Consider the following 23965-nt stretch of genomic DNA (forward strand, 5'->3'; position numbering starts at 1 on the left):
AACTGAGTTGTGCAGCTGTAGCGTGAACCTGTATCAATCTGGAAAATAGCACTTGTCCCTACCTGGTGACTCAGTGATAACCAACCTCATGCAACTTGAGAACCACCTGTGACTCTTTCAGTGACTGTGCCTATAGGCAGTCAGCAGGCAGAGACAGATCTCAGGGTACCTTGGAACTTTTGCTGACCTTCTCCTGGGCTCAGTGTTGGTAAAAACAAGCCTTGATAAACATCTTGGTGGTTCTTGTGTACACCCAAGCTCAGCAGAGATAGCCACAAACTGTGGATGACTTTGTAGCTCCAAACAGGTTGTTTAGGGACAGTCACAAACAGTATCTGACATTGGTCTGCACCAGAGTTCTTCCCAAGAGGTCCCAGAAACAACAGTCAGTAGCCAGCTTTGGACAACCTCAGAGCAGGATCCAATTAGCACCACAAGCAGTGTCATAGGGAGGTGTTGGCAGGCATCAGACCTGCAGCAAATTCCATTTGTATCATTAGCACCTGCACAGCAGCTTATATTCTGTGGTCACACAGTCTACCAGCCTAATGGTCAACCCCGTACATGAAAAAAAAAAAAAACAATAGCAATCAAGACTCAGTTACAACAGAAGGACACACATGACCCACACAAGGGACATTCCTGGAGCACCCAGCTCAGGTAGTCAAGGAGACTGTGTCACTGGGTCTATAGGACACTTATGCATAAGGCCACCCTACCAGGACTGTGAGACATAGCAGAACTACCTAAAACATAGAAATTAATACAAAGTTGCAGCCAAAATGGGGAGACAAAAAAATCTACCCTAAATGAAAGAACAGAAGCAATCTCCAGAAAAAAAGCTGAATGAAATGGAGGCAAGCAATTTATCAGATACAGAGTTTGTTTTTTTTAAGATTTTATTTATTTTTAGAAAGGGGAAGAGAAAGAGAAAGAGAGTTAGAGAAATATCAATGTGTGGTTGCCTCTCATGTGGCTCGCGCTGGGGACCTGGCCTGCAACTTAGGCAGGTGCCTTGACTGGGAATCAAATCAGCGACCCTTTGTTTCACAGACTACACTCAATCCACTGAACTACACCAGCCAGGGTGAGATACAGAGTTTTAAAAAATTGTAAGGAGGATCAGTGAACTTACTAAAAACTAACAATGAGATCCCAAGCATAAAAAGATATAGAAACGATAAAAAAGGACCACTCAGATATGTGGAATACAATATCTGACATCAAGAATACACTGGAAGGAATAAATAGTAGGTTGAATGAAGCACAGGATTGAATCGACAGTTTGGAAGACAAGGCGAAAAAATAACACACAATCAGAGCAGCAGGAAAAAAAGAATACATAGACGGGTCACAAGATGGTTGCAGAGTAGATCTTTCTTGCACCTCTTCCTAGCACAAAACTGGAAATAAAAAAGAACAGCCACCTGAAATAAATAACCCAAGGCTTTCTGAAAAACAGACTAGAGACTGGTAAGAAGGGCAGGGACATGAAAGGGGCCAGCTCTATTCCCATGAGTGGCAGGCCAATCTTAGAGAATGACTGTGGGAACTTTCCCCAGGATGAGAGAAGCCTGGACCCCAGACTGAGCTCCCAAGCGTAGAGCAGCTCTAGTGCCAGGATTAGTGCTGACATAGCACCCAGCAAAGAAGGATGAGGGGGGTGAGGGAGTGGAGGGGCTTGGGGGGCACATTTGTCTGCTGGGGAGACAGCTTGCTGGAGACAAAGCCACTATTTTTTTTTCTTAAAGGGGCCAAAGCACAGGTTTTGGGTTCACAACCATGGACCTCAGGGTTGGGCAAAGGGAAGGCTATGTGGACTGGAGTTGTGCAAGAAGCAAGAGTCTGGAGTGAAAGGAACTGGGAACAGATTTTGGGGAGCAGCTGTGGGGATATCTGTGCCAAGATATACCTTGATACTGTAGCAGCCATTTTTCTTGAGAAAAAGCAAGCTCTTCCCAGGGGAAAATCAATTACCTTGCCCTATGGGACACCACTCATCCCAAACTCTGGAATTATGCTTGCCCCATCCTGCATATCTTTTTTGTTTTGTTTGGTTTGGTTACTTTCTTTTCTTCTCTCTTTTCTCCCATTCTGCATGTTAAACCCCTGCTAAGGAGACAGCACATACACACACAGATTTGGGGTATCAGACACTAGCTTTAGTGTGCAGCCATTCCATATACTTTCCTGGGAACAAAACTGGAGCTTCCTCATTAAAGGAGAGCCATAGAGACACCCTCCTGGTTTCTGGCAGACCCCAAATCCGGGGCCTGAAGGCCTATTAGCCTAGGTGGGGCTAATAGGCCCTTTCTTCTTTCTTTTCTCCCATCCTGCAGAATTCAAAGAAATAATCCCAGACAGACTCAGATGAGTGGCTTGGGTGTAGGAGAACAACACACCACCTTCTCTGAAGTCTGAAAAGGCACCTTCTTATGGGTGATCCAGGACTCCCACCCCACTGATTCCACCAGAAGCCTTCTCAGAAACAGGTCAGCAACTAGTCTAAGACTGACAGCAGGCCAGCAGGGAGAGCCAAATGGAGGCAAATCCTGTGGTGCCTGGGATGTTTGCTGACCCACCCTTGGACTCAGTGCTGATAAAAGCCAGCTCTGCAATGCAGCTTGGCCCGTCCTGTGTACAGCTAAGCCTGGAGAAAACAGCTACAAATTGTGGATAGCTTGTAGTTTCCAAGAGACTGCTGAGGGCTGAGGGCTAAATGTGGACAGCATCTGATAATTGGCTTACATATAACATCAGAGGTGCATCCAGAGGGAGAACCTAGCAGACAGGAACCTCTGCTAAGATGATTTCTGTTACTTTTCATTTAAAATATTTTTCTTTTTCTATTTTTTTGCTCTGTTTTTCTTTCAAAACACTTATTTTACTCTTACCTTTGCTTACTCCATTTTTCCCTTCTTCCCTTTTCTTATGTTTGTTATTCTCTTTCCTTGTCCCTCTTTTCCTATTTTCCTCTCTCTATTCATTACTTGTATCAGTTCTCTTACTTTTCTCCTTTCATAATCTCTTTTATTTCCTTTGGCCTTCTCTTATTTCTTCTTTTTCCTTTTTCCCCTTTCTCTACTATTTCACTTTCCTTTTATTATTCTTTGCCCTTTTGTTGTTGATTTTGCTACTGTTGAATTTTTGTTTATTTGCTTTGATTTGGTTTTGGTGTTGTTTTACTTTGTTCTGTAAGCACCTGTACAACCGTGTACAAGACGTGGTGGGGGCTGAGCCTCTCGGTCAGTCAGCTGGAGGAGAGATTCTACCAACAAATGGGCCAACAAAAATCAGGCCCACAATTTGGGTTGGCCAAAAAATTTTTTCAGTTTTTTCTGTACAATGGCTCTAGTAGTGCTCAGTTGTCTTTAACTTCATTTGAAACAATTTTATTAGACTGTAGTTGTGACAGCTGTTCTATCAGCATGCACTTAAAAGAACTTATCAAAATTGGTGAATTTAGTACAGCCATTTTAATATTGAAGTTGGAAGAAAATACACAACATTTTTGGCATATTATGCTTTAATATTTCAAGAAAGGTAAAAACACAACTGAAACAAGTTGTGTTTTTACACAACAACTCAAACAAATCCAAAAAAAATTTGTGCAGTGTTTGTAGAAGGTGCTGTGACTGATAAAAATGTATCAAAAGTGGTTTGCAAAGTTTCTTGTACTATTGACATTTTGGCCAAATAATTCTTTCCTGCGGGGTTGCCCTATACATTGGAAGATGTATAGAAGCACCCCTGGCCTCCACTGACTAGAAGCCAATAATGGGAGATAGCCAACATACTCAAAATATCCAAATCAAGAAGTTATTGATGAAAATGGAGTATGTATCATTTATTTTATAGGAAAAACTAAATGGAAATTTTGGCCAACCCAGTAACAGAAGAGCCCACATAACCCACACAAAGGACTTTCATAGAGCATCCAGCTCAGGAGATCAAGGAGACCATACCACAGGGTCCCACAGGATTCCTACCACATAAGTCCACCCCACAAAGACAGAGAACCAAGACAGATCTATCTACCACATGGAAACAAACAGAGAGCTAAAATGGGCAGACAAAGACACAACCTCCAAACAAAGCAGGAAGAGGAATACCCAGAAAAAGAACTAAATGAAATTGAGGCAAGCAAATTATCAGAATAGAGTTCAAAGTAATGATTATAAGGATGCTCAAAGAACTTAGTAAGAACTACATCAGCATGAGAAAGAACATAAAACTATGAATAAGAATCAGTTGGAAATGAAGGATGCAATATCTAATATGAAGAATACACTAGAAGGTATTAAAATCAGGCTTGACGAAGCAGAGGATCAAATCAGTGATTTAGAAGACAAGGTAGAAAAAAATAATACCCAGTCAGTTCAACAAAAAGAAAAAAGACTTTAAAAGACCAGAGATGGTTTAAGGAAGCTCTGGGAATACATGAAACATAACAATATTTACCATCATAGGGATACCAGAAGGAAGGGAAAGGGAGGAAGGGATAGAAAACTTTTTTGAAGAAATAATGACAGAAAATGTCCCTAACCTGCAGAAGGAAAAAGTCACAAAAGTCCAGGAAACATGGAGAGTCTCAAGCAAGATGAACCCAAAGAGATCCACACCAAGACACAACATAATTAAAATCAGAAAGTATAAAGACAAGAGAACACCTTAAAGGCAACAAGAGAGAAACAGTTACCTACAATGGAGCTCTGATAAGGCTGTCAGCTGATTTCTCAATGGGCCAGAAGGGATTGACATGAAGTATTCCAAGTAATGAAAAGCAGGGACCTACAACCAAGACTATTCTATACAGCAAGGTTTTCATTGAAAGTGGAAGGCACAATAAACAGCTTACCAGAGCCCCCCACCCCCGCCCCAATGGCTAAAGGAGTACATTTCCACCAAGTCAGCATTACAAGAGAAGCTAAAAGGACTTCCTTAAGAAGAAATAGAGACAGACACATACAGGTTCAAAGGACAAAAATGGCAATAAATAAGTACCTATCAATAATAACCTTAAATGTAAATGGATTAAATACTCCAAAAAGACAAAGGGTCGCTGAATGGATAAGAATACCTGACCTATATATTTGCTATCTGCAAGAAACCCATCTCAGAAAAAAGATTTATACAGGCTGAAAGTGAAGGAATGAAAAAAGGTATCCCGTGGGAATGGAGATAAAAGAAAAGCTGAGGTAACAATACCTAAACCTGACAAAATTAGACTTCAAAACAAGGTTCAAACAAGAGACAAAGATCACTACATAATACTAAAGGGATCAATCCAACAGGAAGATATAACCATTGTAAACATATATACACCAAACAGAGGAGCACCCAAATACAAGGTTGTCCAGAAGGTATACACCCATGTCATATGAAAAATAGAGACACTTATTGAAGAAGATACAAGATACAAGAAACATTGTTCATAGGACAATGACACCTCAGTCCCCATCAAAGTAGGCACCCTGGGACCTCACACAGTTCTCCCAATTGCCACCAGCTGCCCTATTGTATTTTCCTGAATTTCATTGATGGCCTGAAATCCCTTCCTTTTCAAAGGTGACTTTAATTTTGGGAAAAGGCAGAAGTTACAGGGTGACAAACATGGGCTGTAGTAAGGCTGAGTCACTGGGGGGATTTGATGTTTTGCAAAAAAACTCTGCCAAAGACATGATACATTAGCAGGCGCACTGCCATGATGAACCTGCCAATCACCAATTGCCTATAGCTGTGACCTTCTTAATCATCTGAATAATTTCCATTCAGGAATGTTTAAGCTTAATGCAAAATTTGATACAGATTCATTGCTCTACTTGCTCAGTCATTTTGAATGTGATGGCCACACAGTACATATGCTCTACAAATTTACAGTACAGGTGCTCTAAATGGCATTTACTGCCCCCACCGGCTAGTATAGTGAAGTTGTCATTGTTTATGTGTGTGCATTCCAGTCCACTCTCCTTGACTGCCAGGTGATATTGATGATGTCATACAGACCATTCTCATTGTATTAACAATAGCTGGACTTTCCCTGGAAAGACCTTGTATGAAAGAAAAACTTGGAGAACTTAGAGAAAGAGATTAACAGCAATACAGTCATTGTAGGGGATTTGAACACCCCACTGTCATCAATGGGTAGATCTTCCAGACAAACAATCAAGAAGGAAATAGGTGCCTTAAATGACAAACTAGATTGAATAGATTTAATTGACAAGAACAGAACATTTCGTCCCAAAGCAACATAATACACATTCTTCTCAAGTGTATGTGGATCATTCTCAAAGATAGATCACACTGTAGGACACAAAATAAGCCTTAACAAAGTGAAGAAAACTGAAATAATATCAAACATTCTCTTGGATCACAATGGCTTCATCAAACATCCTCTTGGACCACAATGGCTTAAAACTAGAAATTAACTGTAATAAAAACTCAAAAACCTTCATGGAGGCTTAATAACATGTTAATAAATAATATTTCAACAATGAGATCAAGGAGGAATGTAAAAGTACTTGGAAACAAATGAAAATGAACACACAGCCCTGGCTGGTGTGGCTCAGTGGATTGAGTGCCAGCCTGCAAGCCAAAGGGTTTCCAATTTGATTCCCCATCAGGCACATGCCTGGGTTGCAGGGCAGGTTCCCAGGTGGGTGGCATGCAAGAGGCAACCACACACTGATGTTTCGCTCCCTCTCCTCCCTTCCCTTCCCTCTCTCTAAAAATAAAAATAAAATCTTTAAAAAAAGAAAACACACAAAAATCCAAACCCCAAAACCTATGGGACTCAGCAAAAGCAATCCTGAGAGGAAATTTCATAGCATAGCAGGCCTACCTAAAGGAGATAGAAAAATTACATATAAACAACCTAACCCTATCCCTAAAAGAACTAGAAAAACAACAAACAAAGCCCAGATTGAGTAGAAGGAAGAAAATAATCAAGATCACAGCAGAAATGACATAGAAACTAAAAACGCAACCCAAAGAATCAATGAATATAGGAGCTGGTTCTTTGAAAAGATAAATAAAATTGATGAATCTTTAACCAGACTCATCAAGAACAAAAGAGAGAGTACCCAAATAAATAAAGTCAGAAATGAAACAGGAGAGTAACAACTCATACCACAGAAATATAAATACTATGAACAACAATATGCCAAGAAATTGGACAATCTGGGCAAAATGGATAATTTCTAGAAACATAAAATCTTCCAAAAGTGAATCAGGAAGAAGCAGAAAACCAGAATGAGTCAATAACAACTAATGAAACTGAAGAAGAAATAAAAGAATTCCCAGCAAACAAAAGTCCTGGACCAGATGGCTTCACAGGTGAATTTTAACAATCATTCAAAAGAGAACTAATACTTATCCTTCTCAAACTATCCCAAAAAATTCAAGAAGAAGGAAGACTTCCAAATTTTTTATGATGTCAGTATTATCCTAACTCCAAAACCAGGTAAACGCACAACAAAGAAGGAAAATTACAGGCTAATATTTGCGAATAACATTGATGCTAAAATGCTCAACAAATATTAGCAAACTGGATCCGGCAATATATTAGGAAGATCATAAACTATGATCAAGTGGGATTTATCCCAGGAATGCAAGGTTGATACAATATTCACAAATCAGAAAATGTGATTTGTCACATAAACAAAATGAAAGCCAAAAAATCACAAGATCATATAACAGACACAGAAAAAGGTATTTGATAAAACCCAGCACCCATTTATGATAAAAAAACAAAACAAAACAAAACTCAGCAAAGTGAGAATAGAAGGAACATACCAAAACATCATAAAGGCCATATAGGAAAAGCCTACTGCCAACATTATACTAAATGGACAAAAACTAAAATCATTTCCCTTAAGATCAGAAACAAGAGAGGGATGTCTGCTTTTACCAGTCTTATTCAACACAGTACTGCAAGCTGTAGCCACAGCAACCAGACAAGAAGTATAAATAAAAGGCATCCAAACTGGAAAAAGAAAAGTAAATTGCCATTTTTCACAGACAACATAATATTATACTTAGAAAACCCTATAGACTGCACCAAAATACTGCTTGATCTGGATCAATGAATTTGGCAAAATTGCAGGATAAAAGTCAATATTCAGAAAATGATGGCATTTTTATACACCAAGCATGAACTATCAGCAAGTGACACTAAGGAAATAATCCCACTTGCTACTGCAACAACAACAAAGAAATAAAGTACCTAAGAATAAATTTAACCAAGGAGGCAAAAGACCTGTACTTGGAAAACTATAGAACACTGAAGAAAGAAACTGAGGCAGATACAAGTGGAAGCATATACCATGTTCACGGATTGGAAGAATTAACATTAAGATGTCTACCCAAAGCAATCTATAGATTCAAGGCAATTCCTAGTAAAACACTAATGGCATATTTCACAGATATAGAATATTCAAAAAATTTATATGGAACCACAAAAAGACCCTGAACAGCCTCAGGAATCTTGAGAAAGAAGAACAAAGCTGGAGGCACCACAAACCTGATAACAAACTATAAGGCAACTATAATTAAAACAGTCTGGCACTAGTGTAAGAACAGACACATAGATCAATGGAACAGAATGGAGAGCCCAGAAACAAACCCACTTCTTTAAGGTCAATCAATTAATATATGAAAAAATAGGCAAAAGCCTACAATGGAGTGAAGACAGCCTCTTGAATTAAATGGTGTTAGAAGAACTTGCCTAGTACATGCAAAAAATAAAACTAGACCACAGTTTTACACCATACACCAGAATAAGCACAATTTTACATCATACACCAGAATAAACTCAGAATGGATAAATTACATAGGCAGGAAAATTTCAGATATCTTGCATAGCTATATTTTTGCCAATATATCTTCTAGGGCAAGGGAAACAAATGAGAAAATAGATAATTGGTACTACATCAAACTAAAAAACTTATGCACAGCAAAAGAAACCATCATCAAAATGAAAAGGGAACCCAATATATAGAAAAACATATGCCAATGATACCTTGAACAAGGGTTTAATCTCCAAAATATGTAAAGAACTTATCTGACTAGACACCAGGAAGACAAACAATCTAATCATAAAATGGGCAAAGGACCTGAACAGACATTTCTCCAAGGAGGACATACAGATGGCCCACAGGCATATGAGAAAACGCTCAACATCACTAGCCATTGGAGAGATGCAAATTAAAACCACAATGAATATCACCTCTCACCTGCCCAAATGGAAATCATTAATAAATCAGCAACCAACTGGCAGGAATGTGGAGAAAAAGGCATCCTAGTGCACTATTGGTGGGAATGCAGACTGGCAGCCATTATAGAAAACAGTATTGAATTTCCTCAGAAAATTAAAAATAGAATTGCCTTTTGACCCAGTGACCCAGCAATTCCACTGCTGTGAATATATCTTAAGAACCCCAAAACACCTATTCAAAAGAACATAGGCACATTTATTTTAATAGCAGTGCTATTTTTAATAGCCAAGGTTTGGAAACAGCCTAAGTGCCCATCAGTAGAAGAGTAGATAAAAAAGCCATGGTACATGTATACAACGGAATACTGCGCATCGGTAAAAAAGAAGGAATTTGTACCTATTGTGACAGCATGGATGGAACTAGAGACTATTTTGCTAAGTGAAATAAACCAGCTGGTGAAAAACAAATACCATATGATCCCTCTTATAAGTGGAATCTAATGAACAAAATAAACTAATGAGTAAAATAAAACCAAAGGCATCGAAACATGGACAAACTAATAGCTGTAAGAGAGGAGGGAGGAGATGCGGACTGGTTGAAAGAAGGTGAAAGGATTAGTCAAAAAACATACACGAAGGACCTGTAGACATGGACAACGGTGCAGGGATTGGCTGTGGGAGTGGGGGAGTGGGCTCGGTAGAGCAGGGGCAAAGGAGGAAAAATTTGGACAACTGAAATAACAAACAATTAAATATTTAAAAGAAAAAAGAATACAAAAATGAGAATAGTTTAAGGGACCTTTGGGACAACTAGAAATGTAACAACATCCACATCGCAGGGGACCAAGAATCTATTTGAAGAAATAATGACTAAAAATGGGCCAGCTGGGCATCAGGGAATGAATGAGCACTGAGCTGGGGGCACACCGGCTCTCAGGACCAGCCCGACGTTCTATGGCCCAGGACTTTCTTAAATTTGAAGAACCACTACTGCAAAAAACATAAAACGAACTAAAAGTTACTGTGGAAGCTTGGCTGTCAGTGATGTTCACATCAATGTGGAGAACTATTCACTTTAAAAGATGGGGATCTGGATCTGTTAACTTAGGAATGCATTATTTCTATGGTGGTCTACATGACAACTCACCTTATGGTTTTACTATTAACCTCCTATAAAAAGGGACTCTGTCCTGGAAAGGAGGGTAGATACTTTGTCCAGTAGGCCACCACAGGTAGCAGCTGCTTTGCCTGGGTAAAAACAACACTGCACTGGTCGAATTTATATAAAAATATAAAATATGGACTTCCAGTCAAGATGGAGGCATAGGTAAACACACCTGGCCTCCACATACAACTATAGCAAAACAAAAACAAAAACAAAAAACAACTAGACTACAAAACAAATATCACCCAGAATTGTCAGAAAATCAAGCTGTGTGGAAGAAGTCCAACAACCAAGGATTTAAAAAAGCCACATTCATCCAGACAGGGAAGGGGACAGAGAGGCACAGAAAGACATGGAAACAGAACAGGCCATCCCACATCCAGGGTGATCGATAAAAAATGGGAGGGATACTTCAGGTGCAAGGGATCCCAGCCCCTGTGCAGACCATCCGGCCCAGGGTTCTAGCACCATGAAGGTAAGTCCCCATGACTTCTGTCTGTAAAAAACAATGGGGATTGAGGTGGCAGAAGAAACTATGAAACTAAGAAACTAATCTCTTTTGAGATTCTCAAAAGAGTCCTCTTAAAGAGCTTGCCAAGGACTTAGGACTCACACAGAACCACCCTCTCTGGGGTTCAGCACCAGGTCAACAGCTGGAAGGCCACCAGTAGCATATGGGGAGAAAGTGAACTGTGAGTGGCAGGAGACAGCTTCCTACCGAGCACAACTCCAGTGGCCAGGGAGCGGCATTGACCCCTCAGAACCGGCTCCAAACAGAGCAACAGAGTGGTGACACAGATTGCCCAGCCCTGGCGATTACCTAAGGCTCTGCCCCACGCCTGAACAGGTGTGCTTTTTCTAAAATAGGCCACACTTTCAAGACAGGGAGTCAAAGCAGCTCTAGCTATTACACAGAAACAAACAAACAAACAAATCCAGGGAGGATGCCAAAATGAGGAGACAAATGAATTAAAGAAAGATTAGAACAAAATTCCAGAAAAAGAACTAAAGGAAATGGGTGTCTGCAACCTATCAGATACATAGTTCAAAACACTGGTTATCAGGATGCTCGGGGAACTCACTGGGTACTTCAATAGCATAAAACACATCCAGGCAGGAATGAAGGCTGCATTAAGTGAAGTAAAAATCTACAGGGAACTAACAGTGAAGGGCATGAACCTGAATCAAATCAACAATTTGGAACACAAGGAAGGAAAAAGCATTCAATCAAAACAGCAGAAAGAAAAAGAAATTTTTAAAAAATGAGGCTAGGCTTAGGAACTTCTGGGACATCTTTAAATGTACCAACATCTGAATCACAGGGGTGCTGGAAAGAGGAGGAACAAAAAACTGAAAACTTACTTGAAAAAATAATGAAAGAAAACATCCCTAATTTGGTGATGAAAGTAGACATACAAGCCGAGGAAGCACAGAGAATCCCAAATAAGATGGATCCAAAGAGGACCACACCAACACACATCATAATTAAAATGCTAAAGGTTAAGGACTTCCGCCAAGATGGAGGCATAGGTGGAAACACTGTGCCTTCTTCCACAACCAAGTTTGAACACAACAAAGGTTTGGAGCAATAAGACACAGCCAAAGAACAGAAAATTGAATTATACAGAAGTCTGACAAAAACGAACCGTTCCACTGGGAAGGTAAGAGGGGTGCAGCCAGCAGCGGAGCAGGGTCGGGCAGGAAAGATCCCCCGACCTAGGCACCCAGGCAGCCCAGACACAGTCAGGGTATGGGGCAGACTGACCACGGTCCCACATTCACGCACAGTGAGACAGACCGCGTGAGCCCCAGAGGGCGAACCCAGTGGTGGAGGGCTGACAGCAGTGGCACACTCGCATGCAGTGGGACGAAACGTGCGGGCCCTGGTGACGGTGGCAGCTGCGGTACCTGTGGTGGCAGCACTGGCGGCGAGAGGTAGCAGATGGGACCACCATTTGCCCCTCTTTGGCCCCGCCCCCACATATAGCATCACAACCCAGCAACTGAGTTGCCCTGCTCTGGTGAACACCTAGGGCTCCAATCCTGATACGTAACAGGCACAAACAGTTCAAAAGATGGCTCAAGAAGAACTCAAAGCCCCAGAGCCCATAACTCTAAGCGACCGAGAGATTGCCAGCCTTTCAGAAGCACAGTTCAAGACACTGTTTATCAGGATGCTCACAGAACTGGTTGATTATAGTCACAAATTAGAAGAACATATGAAGGCTAAACTAATTGAAATGAAGGGAGATGCACAGGAAACCAATAGTGATGGAAAGGAAACTGGGACTCAAATCAATGGAATGGACCATAGGGAAGAATGAAACATCCAACCAGAAAAGAATGAATAAATGAGAATTCAAAAAAATGAGGAGAGGCTTAGGAACCTCCAGGACATCTTTAAACCTTCCAACATCTGGATTACAGGGGTACCAGAAGGGGGAAGGAAGCAGCCACGAGTGGAAAACGTATTTGAACAAATAATAAAGGAGAACTTCCCCAGTCTGGCAAAGGAAATAGACTTCCAGGAAATCCAGGAAGCTCAGAGAGTCCCAAAGAAGTTGGGCCCAAGAAGGAACACACCAAGGCACATCATAATTACATTAGCCAAGATTAAAATGAAGGAGACAATCCTGGAAGCAGCAAGAGATAAGGGGACAGTCACCTACAAAGGAGTACCCATCAGACTGTCAGCAGATTTCTCCAAAGAGACCTTACAGGCAAGAAGGGGCTGGAAAGAAGTATTCCAAGTCATGAAATCCAAAGACCTACAGCCAAGATTGCTTTATCCTGCAAAGCTTTCATTTAGAATGGAAGGGCAGATAAAGTGCTTCTCAGATAAGGTCAAGTTCAAGGAGTTCATCATCACCAAGCCCTTATTATATGAAATGCTAAAGGGACTTATATAAGAAAAAGAAGATGAAAAATATGAACAGTGAAAGGACAGCAAACTCACAGTTATTAACAACCACACCTAAAACAAAAGCAAATCAAGAGGACAGCTAGATCAGGAGTGGAACCATAGAAATGGAGATCACATGGAAGGTTAGCAACAGGGGAGTGGGAGGAGGAAAAGCGGGGGAGAAGGTACAGAAAATAGCATAGACAGTAGGTAGAAAATAGATAGGGGGGAGGGCGAGAATAGTAGGGGAAATATAGAATCTAAAGAACTTGAGACGCGTGGTTATAAACTAAGGAGGGGAGAATGGTGGGGGAGGGAGTGTGCAGGTGGAGGGGAATGAAGGGGGGGAATAGAACAACTGTAATGGTATAATCAATAAAATATATATTTTAAAAAATGCCAAAGGTTAAAGACAAAGAGAATTTTAAAAGCAGCAAGAGATAAGCAGAGAGTTACCTACAAAGGAGTTCCCATAAGACCGTCAGCTGATTTCTCAAAAGAAACTTTGCAGGCAAGAAGAGACTGGCAAGAAGTATTTAAAGTTATGAAAATCAAGGAACTGCCACCTAGATTATTCTATCCAGCAAAGCTATCATGTAGAATTGAGGGGCAGATAAAGTGCTTTCTAGACAGTAAAACTAACATTCACCATCACCAAGCCATTATTCTATGAAATACTAAAGAAAATTATATAAGAAAAAGAAGATCAAAATGAGCATTAAAATGCCAATAAATTCATAACTTTCAATAACTGAATCCAAATAACTAAGCAAACAAGCAGAACAGGAACAGAATCATAGATATGGAGATCATTTGGAGGGTTATCAGTTGGGAGGGTGAAGGGGGAAAATGAGGGAAAAGGGACAGAGATTAAGAAGCACAAACTGGCAGGTACAAAATAGACAGGGGGATATTAATAATAGTGTGGGTAATGGAGTAGCCAAAGAACCTATATACATGACTCATGGACATGATCTATGGGTGGGGGGAATTGCTGGAGAATATGGGGGTAATGGGTGGAGGAAGGCAAAAGGGAAAAAATTGGGTTAACTCTAATAGCATCATCAATAAAATATATTTAAAAGGAAAAAAAGAAATAATGACTGAAAATGTCCCTACCTGGTAAAAGAAAAAGAGACAAAGTTCAGGAAACACAGAGACTCCCAAACAAGATGAACCCAAACAGGCCCACACCAATACACATCATAATTAAAATGGCAAATGTTAAAGACAGAATCTTAAAAGCAGCAAGGGAAAGACAGTTACCTACTAGGAAGCACCCATAAAACTGTTAGCTGATTTCTCAACAGAAACATTTTAGGCCACAAGGGACTGGCATAAAATATTCAAAGTGATGAAAAATAAGGACCTGCAACCAAGACCACTTTACCCAGAAAGGCTATTATTTACAATTGAAGGAGAAATAAAGACCTTCCCAGACAAGAAAGAGCTAAAGGACTTCATTAACACCAAACCAGTATTACAAGAAATGTTAAATGGTGAAGAAGAAGAGGAGGAGGAGGATGTGAAAGAGAAGGAAGAAGAGGAAGAAGAAGCCACCGCCATGGTCAGGTAGCTCAGTTGGTTAGAGCATGGTCCCAACACGCCAAGGTTGCAGGTTTGCTCCCCAGTTAGGGCACATACAAGATCAACTCATCAATGCATAAATAAGTGGAACAAAAACAAAAAAATAGATATGGACTTCTGGCCAAGATAGAGTGTAGGGCAACAATAAAACAACCAAACGGACAAAATAATTTAAAAACAAAAAACAACCAGAACTGACAGAAAATCAAACTGTATGAAAGTTTAACAACCAAGGAGTTAAAGAAGACACATTCATCCAGACTAGTAGGAGGGGTGGAGTCGAGCAACAGGGCAGAGAGGACTTGTGGCAAAACAGCAGCTCATGGAGCGGGGCACAGTGTGCAAGGCGGCTAGCAAACCAGGGGTTCCACATTCATGCAGATAAACCAGGCAAAACTGGGTACCCGGACAGACCACACAACCCACAGCCCCAGCGTGGGGAAATAAAGCCTCAAACCACTGATTGAAAACACCTGTGGGGGTGGGGGTAGCAGCGAGAGGAACTCCCAGCCTCACAGGAGAGTTCTTGGAGAGACCCAGAGGGTCCTGGAACATATACAAACCCACCCACATGGGAATCAGCACCAGAAGAACCCAATTTTCTTGTGGGAAGTGGGGGAAGTGACAAATCCAGCAGAGAGTGGAGTAAGTGACATTGTTCCCCACATACAGCATCACAACACAACGAATTGGATTACCCCACCGGGTGAACACCTAAGGCTCCGCCCATCATTACATAGCAAGACAAGGCACGTCAAGACAAAAAGAAAATTGCTCAAATGGAAGAACAGGTCAAAGCTCCTTAGTTATATATATAACTAAGCAATGAAGAGGTAGCCAACCTATCAGATCAGATGCACAGTTCAAAATACTGGTGATCAAGATGCTCACAGACTTGGTTGAATTTGGTCGCAAATTAGATAAAAAAATGAAGGCTATGCTAAGTAAAATAAAGGAAAATGTACAGAGAACCAATAGTGATGGGAAGGAAACTGAGACTCAAATCAATGGTGTGGACCAGAGGAAGAAAGAAACATCCAATCAGAAAAGAAGGAAGAAACAAGAATTCAGGAAAAATGAGGAGAGGCTTAGGAACCTCTAGGACATCTTTAAATGTTCCAACATCCAAATCATAGGAAAGAGACGAGGAAGAGCAACAAGTGGAAAAGCTATTTGAACAAACAATAAAGGAGAACTTCCCCAATCTGGCAAAGGAAATAGACTTCCAGGAAGTCCAGGAAGCTCAGGGAGTCCCAAACAAGCTGGACCCAAGAAGGAACACATCATAATTACATTAGCCAAGATTAAAATGAAGGAGAGAATCTCAAGAGCAGCAAGAGGTAAGGAGACAGTTACCTACAAAAGAGTGCCCATAAGACTGTCAGCTGACTCCTCAAAACAGACCTTACAGGCAAGAAGTAGCTGGAAAGAAGTATTCCAAGTCATGAAATCCAAGGATGTACACCCAAGATTACTTCATCCAGCAAAGCTTTCATTTGGAATGGAAGGGCAGATAAAGTGCTTCTCAGATAAGGTCAAGCTAAAGGAGTTCATCATCACCAAGTCCTTATTATATGAAATGTTAAAGGGACTTATCTAAGAAAAAGAAGATAAGAAACATGTACAGTAAAATGACAGCAAACTCACAATTATTAACAACCACACCTAAAACAAAAACAAACTAAGCAAACATATAGAACAGGAACAGAACTACAGAAATGGAGGTCACATGGAGGGTTATGAACAGGGGAATGGGAGGGGAGAGGGGGAAAAGGTACAGAGAATTAGCATAGATAGTAAGTAGAAAATAGACAGGGGGAGGGTAAGAAAAAAATCAATGTTTGTCTCTCTCTCTTTCTCCCCTCCTCTCTCTCTATAATCAATTCTAAAATTTAAAAAGAAAAAGAAGAAAAAGAGTAACATAGTTATAAGCAATAAATACGTACCTACAAATAATCACTTTAAATATAAATGGTTCAAATGCTCCAATAAAAAAAGATTAGGGTATCTGAATGGATAAGAAAACAATACCCATATATGTGCTGTCTACAACAAACGCATCTCAGAATGGGAGACACACACAGACTAAAAGTAAAGGGATAGAAAATTATATATGCAAATAGAAATGAAAAAAAAAAGCTGGGGTAGCAATAGTTATATCAGATAAAAAAGACTTCAAAACAAAGGCCATAACAAGAGACCAAAAGGATGTTACACAATGCTAAAAGGATCAATTCAACAAGAGGATATAAACCTTGTAAATATTTATGAACACAACATAGGAACATAGGAACCTATGAACATAGGAACACCTGAATACATGAAGCAAATCTTAAACATAAAGAGAGAGATGGACAGTAATATAGTCACAGTGGGGGATTTTAACACCCACTTGACATCAGTGGATAGATCTTTCAGCCAGACAATCAGGAAGAAAACAGTGGCCTTAAATGACACACTAGATCAGATGGATTTAATTGATATCTTCAGTGCATTTCACCCCAAGCAGCAGAATATACATTCTTTCCAAGGGCATATGGGACATTTTCCAGGATAGTATATGTTAGGACACAAAACAAGTCTCAATAAATTTCAGACTGAAATCATATCAAGCATTTTCTTTGACAACAATGGTATGAAACTAGAAATCAATCACAATAAAAAAAACTGAAAAAATACACAAAGACATGAAGGCTAATTAACATGTTACTAAACAAAAAAATGGGTTAACAATGAAATCAAGGAAGCAATGAAAAGGTACCTTGAAACAAAAGAAAATGAATACACAAAAATCCAACATTTATGGGACAGTAAAATCAGTCCTAAGAGGAATATTCTTAGTATTATAGGCATACTTCAAGAAAAAAGAAAAATATGAGGAGAGGCTTAGGAAAAATACCAAATAAACAATTTAACTTTACACTTAAGGAAGTAGAAAAAGAGTAACATACAAAGCTCAAAGTGATCAGAAGAAAGCAAATAATAAAGATCAGAGCAGAGATAAATGAAGTAAAAGTCTAAAAAAACAATACAAAAGATTCATAAAACCAAGAGCTGGCTCTTTGCAAATATGAACAAGACTGACAAACCTTTAACTGATACATTAAAAATAAAAAAAAGGAGAGAGGACCCAAATAAATGAAACAAGAAATGAAACAGGATAAGTACCAAACGACTCTACAGAAATAAAAAGGATTGTAAAAAAACATTATGAACATCTACATGCCAACAAACTGGACAATCTGGATGCAGTGGATAAATTTCTAGAAAGATAATATCTTCCAAAACAGAATCAGGAAGAATTAGAATTTTTACATTTTTTTCTTTTATTGATTCTACAGAGAAGGTGAAAGAGAGGGAGAGAAACATCAATGTGAGAGAGAAAGCCTGATCAGTTGCCCTTGCATGCACCCTGACTGGGTACCCAACCTACAACCCAGGCATGTGCTATGACCAGGAATTGAACTGGTGACTTTTCACCTTATGGTATGATGCCCAACCAACTGAGCCACACTAGCCAGAACACAACTAATAAAATTAAAGCAGGAATCACAAAATTTCCAACAAACAAAATTTCCAAAAAACAATACCCATATATATGCTGTCTACAGCAAACCAGATGGCTTCATAGAAGACTTTTACCAAACATTGAAAGAAGAACTAACACCTATCCTTGAACTATTCTAAACAATTCAGGAGAAGCAAAGATTCCCAAGCTTAATTTATGAAGGCAGCATTATCCTAATTCCAAAACCAGATAAAAACACTACAAAGCAAGAATATTATAGGCCAATATCCCTGATGAACATAGATGCTAAAATCCTCAACAAAATATTAGCAAACCAGATTCAGCAATATACTAAAATGATCATACACCATGACCAAGTGGGATTTATCAGTATTTTAGAAATGCAAGGATGGTACCATATCTGCAAATGAATAAACATAATATACCACATAAATAAAATGAAGGATAAAAACCACATAATCATACCAAGATGCAGAAGAAGCACTTGATAAAACCCACCACCCATTTGTGATAAAAACTCTCAGCAACTGGGAATAGAGAGAACATGCTTCGACATAATAAAGGCCATCAATGACAAACCAACAGCCAACATCATACTCAATGGGCAAAAACTAAAAGCATTTCCTTAAGATGAGTAACAAGACAGGGATGTCTGCTTTCACCACTCTTATTCAATAGAGTACTGGAGGTCCTAGCCACAGCAATCAGACTAGAAGAGGAAATAAAAGTCATCCAGATTGGAAAGGAAGAAGTAAAGCTGTCATTATTTGCAGATGACATAATACCGTATATAGAAAACTCTTAAGAATTCCACCAAAAACTACTAGAACTGATAAATGAATTCAGTAGAGTAGCTGTACACAAAATAAATATTCAAAAGTCAGTTGCATTTTTATACACCAATAAAAAACTATCAGAAAAGGTAACAAAGAAAACAACCTCTTTCACATGCATCAAAAAGAACAAAATACTTAGGAATAAATTTAACCAAGTATGTAAAAGACCTCTACTCGAAAAATGATAACACAATGAAGAAATCAAAGAAGATACAAATTAAGTGGAAGCATATGCCGTGCTCATGGATAAGAAGAATTAACATCATTAAAATGTTCATACTACCCAAAGCAATGTATAGATTCAACGCAATTCCTATCAAGATACCAATGGTGTAGACTTGGCTAGGTGGTTCAGTTGGTTGGAGCAACATCCCTGTACAACAAAAAGTTGTGGGTTTGATTCCCAGTCTATGGCAAACCCTGGCCAGCAGAGTCCACCACATCTGGCACCTGAACAGGGACGCAAAGGCTATCAGCCACACCAGTCAGGGCACATACCAGGGTTGTACTTGGTCCTTGGTTGGGGTGTGTATGAGAGGCAACTGATCGATGTTTCTCCATGTCCATGTCTCTTGGATGATTTTTAAAAATTATACCAATGGTGTATTTCACAGAACTAGAACAAACATTTCAAAAATCTATATGGAACCACAAAAGACACTGAATAGTCACAGAAACCTTGATAAAGAAGAACAAACTCGGAGGAATTAAAACAGCATGGTACTGGCATAAAAACAGACATATAAATCTGTGTAAGAGAATAAATAGCCCAGAAATGAACCTATGGTCAATTAATATTCAACAAAAGAGGCAAAAACACAATGGGCTAAAGACAGTCTATTAATAAATGGTGTTGGGAAAATTAGATAAGTGCAAAAAATTTGAAATTAGACCACCTTCTTACACCATACATAAGAATAAACTCAAAATGGGTTACAAACTTAAATGTAAGACTTGAAACCATAAAAATTCCAAAAGAAAAGATACGCAGTACAATCTCAAACATTTCTTACAGCAATATTTTTTCTGATATATCTTTTTGGGCAAGGAAAACAAAATAAAATATAAACAATGAGACTACATCAAACTAAGAAGTTTTGGAACAGCAAAGAAAACCATTAACAAAATGAAAAGACAACCCACTGAATGGGAGAACATATGCACTAAGGACACATCTGGTAGGGGGGTTAATATTCACAATTAATAAATAAATTATATAACTCAACATAAAAAAAATGCCAAACAATCCAATTTAAAAATGGGCAATGGGCTTCCGGCCAAGATGGAGGCGTAGGTGCAAACACTGTGCCCCCTCCCACAACTAAATTTAAAGACAGCTAAGTTTGAGAAATAAAGACACAGCCAAAACAGTGAAAATTGAACTGTACGGAAGTCCAACAACAACGAACCACTCAGCCAGAGCAGTAAGAAGGGTGGAGTCAGCACCAGAGCAGGGTCGGGCAGGAAAGATCATTCCAGCCCACCAACCCAGAAGTGGAGGTGGAGGCAGTTGGCAGATCCCAGGCATGGGGTGGCAATGGGCAGACCCAGTGAGGGTGCAGGGTGGCTGGCTGACTGTGGTCACACATTCGCACACAGATAAACCAAGCGAAGGTGTGAACAGTGAGACAGACTGCTCAGGCTAGGGCCCCAGTGACCGGAATTAGAGCCTGAAAGCACCAACTGGAAAGACTTTCTCAGGGTCGAGGAGCCGGGAGAGGCTCCCAGGCCCACAGAGAGTTTGTTGGAGAGACGCACAGGGTCCTGGAGAGTACACAGGCCCACACACCTGGGAACCAGCACCAGAGGGGCCCAATTTGCTTGTGGGAAGCTGCAGAGGGGACAGAAATCTGAGAGAGAGGGGAGCGGAGCAAAGCACCATTTTTCCCCCTCTCTGACCCCGCCCCCACATAAAGCGCCACAACCCAGCAACTGGGTCACCCTGGCCCTGGTGAACATCTAAGGCTCTGCCCCTTAAACATAACAGGTGTGAACAGACCAAACATTATGACTCAAGAACAGCTCAAAGCTCCAGAGCCTATAATTCTAAGTGACCAAGAAATAGCCAGCCTTTCAGATGCACAGTTCAAAACACTGGTGATCAGGAAGCTCACAGAACTGGTTGATTACAGTCACAAATTAGAGGAACACATGAAGGCTAAACTAATTGAAATGAAGGGAGATGCACAGGAAACCAATAGTGATGGAAAGGAAACTGGGACTCAAATCAAGGGAGTGGACCAGAAGGAAGAAAGACACAACCAAACAGAAAAGAAGGAAGAAACAAGAAAAAAAATGAGGAGAGGCTTAGGAACCTCCAGGACATCTTTAAACGTTCCAACATCTGAATTATATCGGATGTACCAGAAGGGGAAGAGGAACAGCCACAAGTAGAAAACTTATTTGAACAAATAATAAAAGAGAACTTCCCCAGTCTGGCAAAGGAAATAGACTTCCAGGAAATCCAGGAAGCTCAGAGAGTCCCAAAGAAGTGGGACCCAAGAAGGAACACACCAAGGCACATCATAATTACATTAGCCAAGATTAAAATGAAGGAGACAATCCTGGAAGCAGCAAGAGATAAGGGGACAGTCACCTACAAAGGAGTACCCATCAGACTGTCAGCAGATTTCTCCAAAGAGACCTTACAGGCAAGAAGGGGCTGGAAAGAAGTATTCCAAGTCATGAAATCCAAAGACCTACAGCCAAGATTGCTTTATCCTGCAAAGCTTTCATTTAGAATGGAAGGGCAGATAAAGTGCTTCTCAGATAAGGTCAAGTTCAAGGAGTTCATCATCACCAAGCCCTTATTATATGAAATGCTAAAGGGACTTATATAAGAAAAAGAAGATGAAAAATATTAACGGTGAAAGGACAGCAAACTCACAGTTATTAACAAACACACCTAAAACAAAAGCAAATCAAGAGGACAGCTAGATCAGGAGTGGAACCATAGAAATGGAGATGACATGGAGGGTTAGCAACAGGGGAGTGAGAGGAGGAGAAGGGGGGAGAAGGTACAGAGAATAAGTAGCATAGAGGGTAGGTAGAAAATAGGGGGGAGGGCAGGAATACTATGGGAAATACAGAATCTAAAGAACTTGTGACACATGGACATGCACGAAAGGGGGGAATGGTGGGGGAGGGATGTGCAGGGTGGAGGGGAGTGAAGGGGGAAATGGGACAGCTGTAATGGCATAATCAATAAAATATATTTTAAAAAATGGGCAATGGACCTGAATAGACACATCTCCAAATAGAACATACAGATGGCCAATAGACAAATGAAAAGATGCTCAATGTCATTAATCATCAGAGAAATTTAAATTAAAGCCAGAGTGAGATATCACTTCACATCTGCCAGAATGGCTATCATAAATAAATCAACAAACAACAAGTGTAGGTGAGAATGCAGGAAAAAGGGAACCCTAGTACACTGTTGGTGGGAATGCAGACTGGTATAGCCACTGTGGAAAGCAATATGGAGTTACAGCAAAAAATTAAAAATGGAATTGCCTTATGACCCAGTGATTCCACTTCTGGGAATATATCCAGAGAAACCCCAAACACTTATTTAAAAGAATATATGTACCCCTATGTTCACTGCAGCATTATTTATAATAGCCAAGATTTTGAGCAGCCCAAGTGTCCATCAGAAGATGAGTTAATACAAAAGCTGTGGTACATTTACACAGTGGAATACTACTCAGCCATAAAAAGGAAGGAAATTTTACCTTTGTGACAGGATAGATGGACCTGAAGAATGTTATGTCAAGTGAAATAAGCCAGTCAGAGAAAGACAAATACCATAATATTCCACTCATATGTGAAATCTAATGAATAATAAACTAACAAAATAGAAACATACTCATAGACTGAGAACAGACTAACAGCTGTCAGAGTGGAGGAAAGTTGCAGATGATAAATGTGAAAGGACTAAGCATAAAAAATGAAATAAAACCCTCCACAGACACAGACAACAGTATGGTAATCCCCAGAGGGAAAGAGAAGTGAAAGGAGGCAGAGGAGGGTATAGAGGGGTGTAAATGGTGACAGAAGACTTGATTTTCGGTGGTAAACACATAATACAATATATGGATGATGTATTATAGAATTGTACACCTGAAACCTGTATCATTTTATTAACCGTTATTACCCCAATAAAGTCAATACAAAATTTTCGAAAGATTTTATTTATTTATTTTTAGAGAGAGTGGAAAGGAGGGAGAAAGGGAGAAAAACATCAGTGTCAGAAGGAAACTTCAACTGGTTGCCTCTTACACACCCCCAACTGGGGACCTGGCCTGCAACCCAGGCATGAACCCTGACAGGGAACCAAACCGCAACTTTTTGGTCTGCAGGCATACACTCAATCCACTGAGTCATACCAGTCAGGGCAAAATTTTTAAAAAGTAAATAAAATATCTCAGGATTTTGAAAAAAACATCTTTCTGTATATTTCTACATATATGTGTATGTTTGTTTTTATATGTTTCTACTGTTTTTGTTTCTTCAGAGAACTCTAAGACATGGCTCTTAAAAAAACGTTACTGTGAGGGACTCAAGTCTCCTCCAGGTTCAGTGCAGACTTGCTATGTTACTTTGGATACAGCATTCGATCTCTTGGAGCCCAAGCTTAGCAGGGAGGTTCCATGAGGTGATGCTATGTGAGCCACAATTATGAAAGTTAGTGGCTTCTATTTCTTGATAACTGAGCATTAATAGCCAATAC

General features: G+C 39.9%; 1 protein-coding gene across 1 annotated transcript in view; it reads right to left on the reverse strand.

The window, feature by feature from the left end:
- Positions 1 to 23965, reverse strand: part of OAF (out at first homolog) — a 40235-nt gene that overhangs the window by 13087 nt on the left and 3183 nt on the right. The gene's annotated exons all lie outside the window — the stretch shown is intronic.

Source organism: Sturnira hondurensis, unplaced genomic scaffold (assembly GCF_014824575.4).
Source record: "Sturnira hondurensis isolate 20B ecotype Veracruz unplaced genomic scaffold, ASM1482457v3 Scaffold0019996, whole genome shotgun sequence".
Classification (NCBI taxonomy): Eukaryota; Metazoa; Chordata; class Mammalia; order Chiroptera; family Phyllostomidae; genus Sturnira; species Sturnira hondurensis.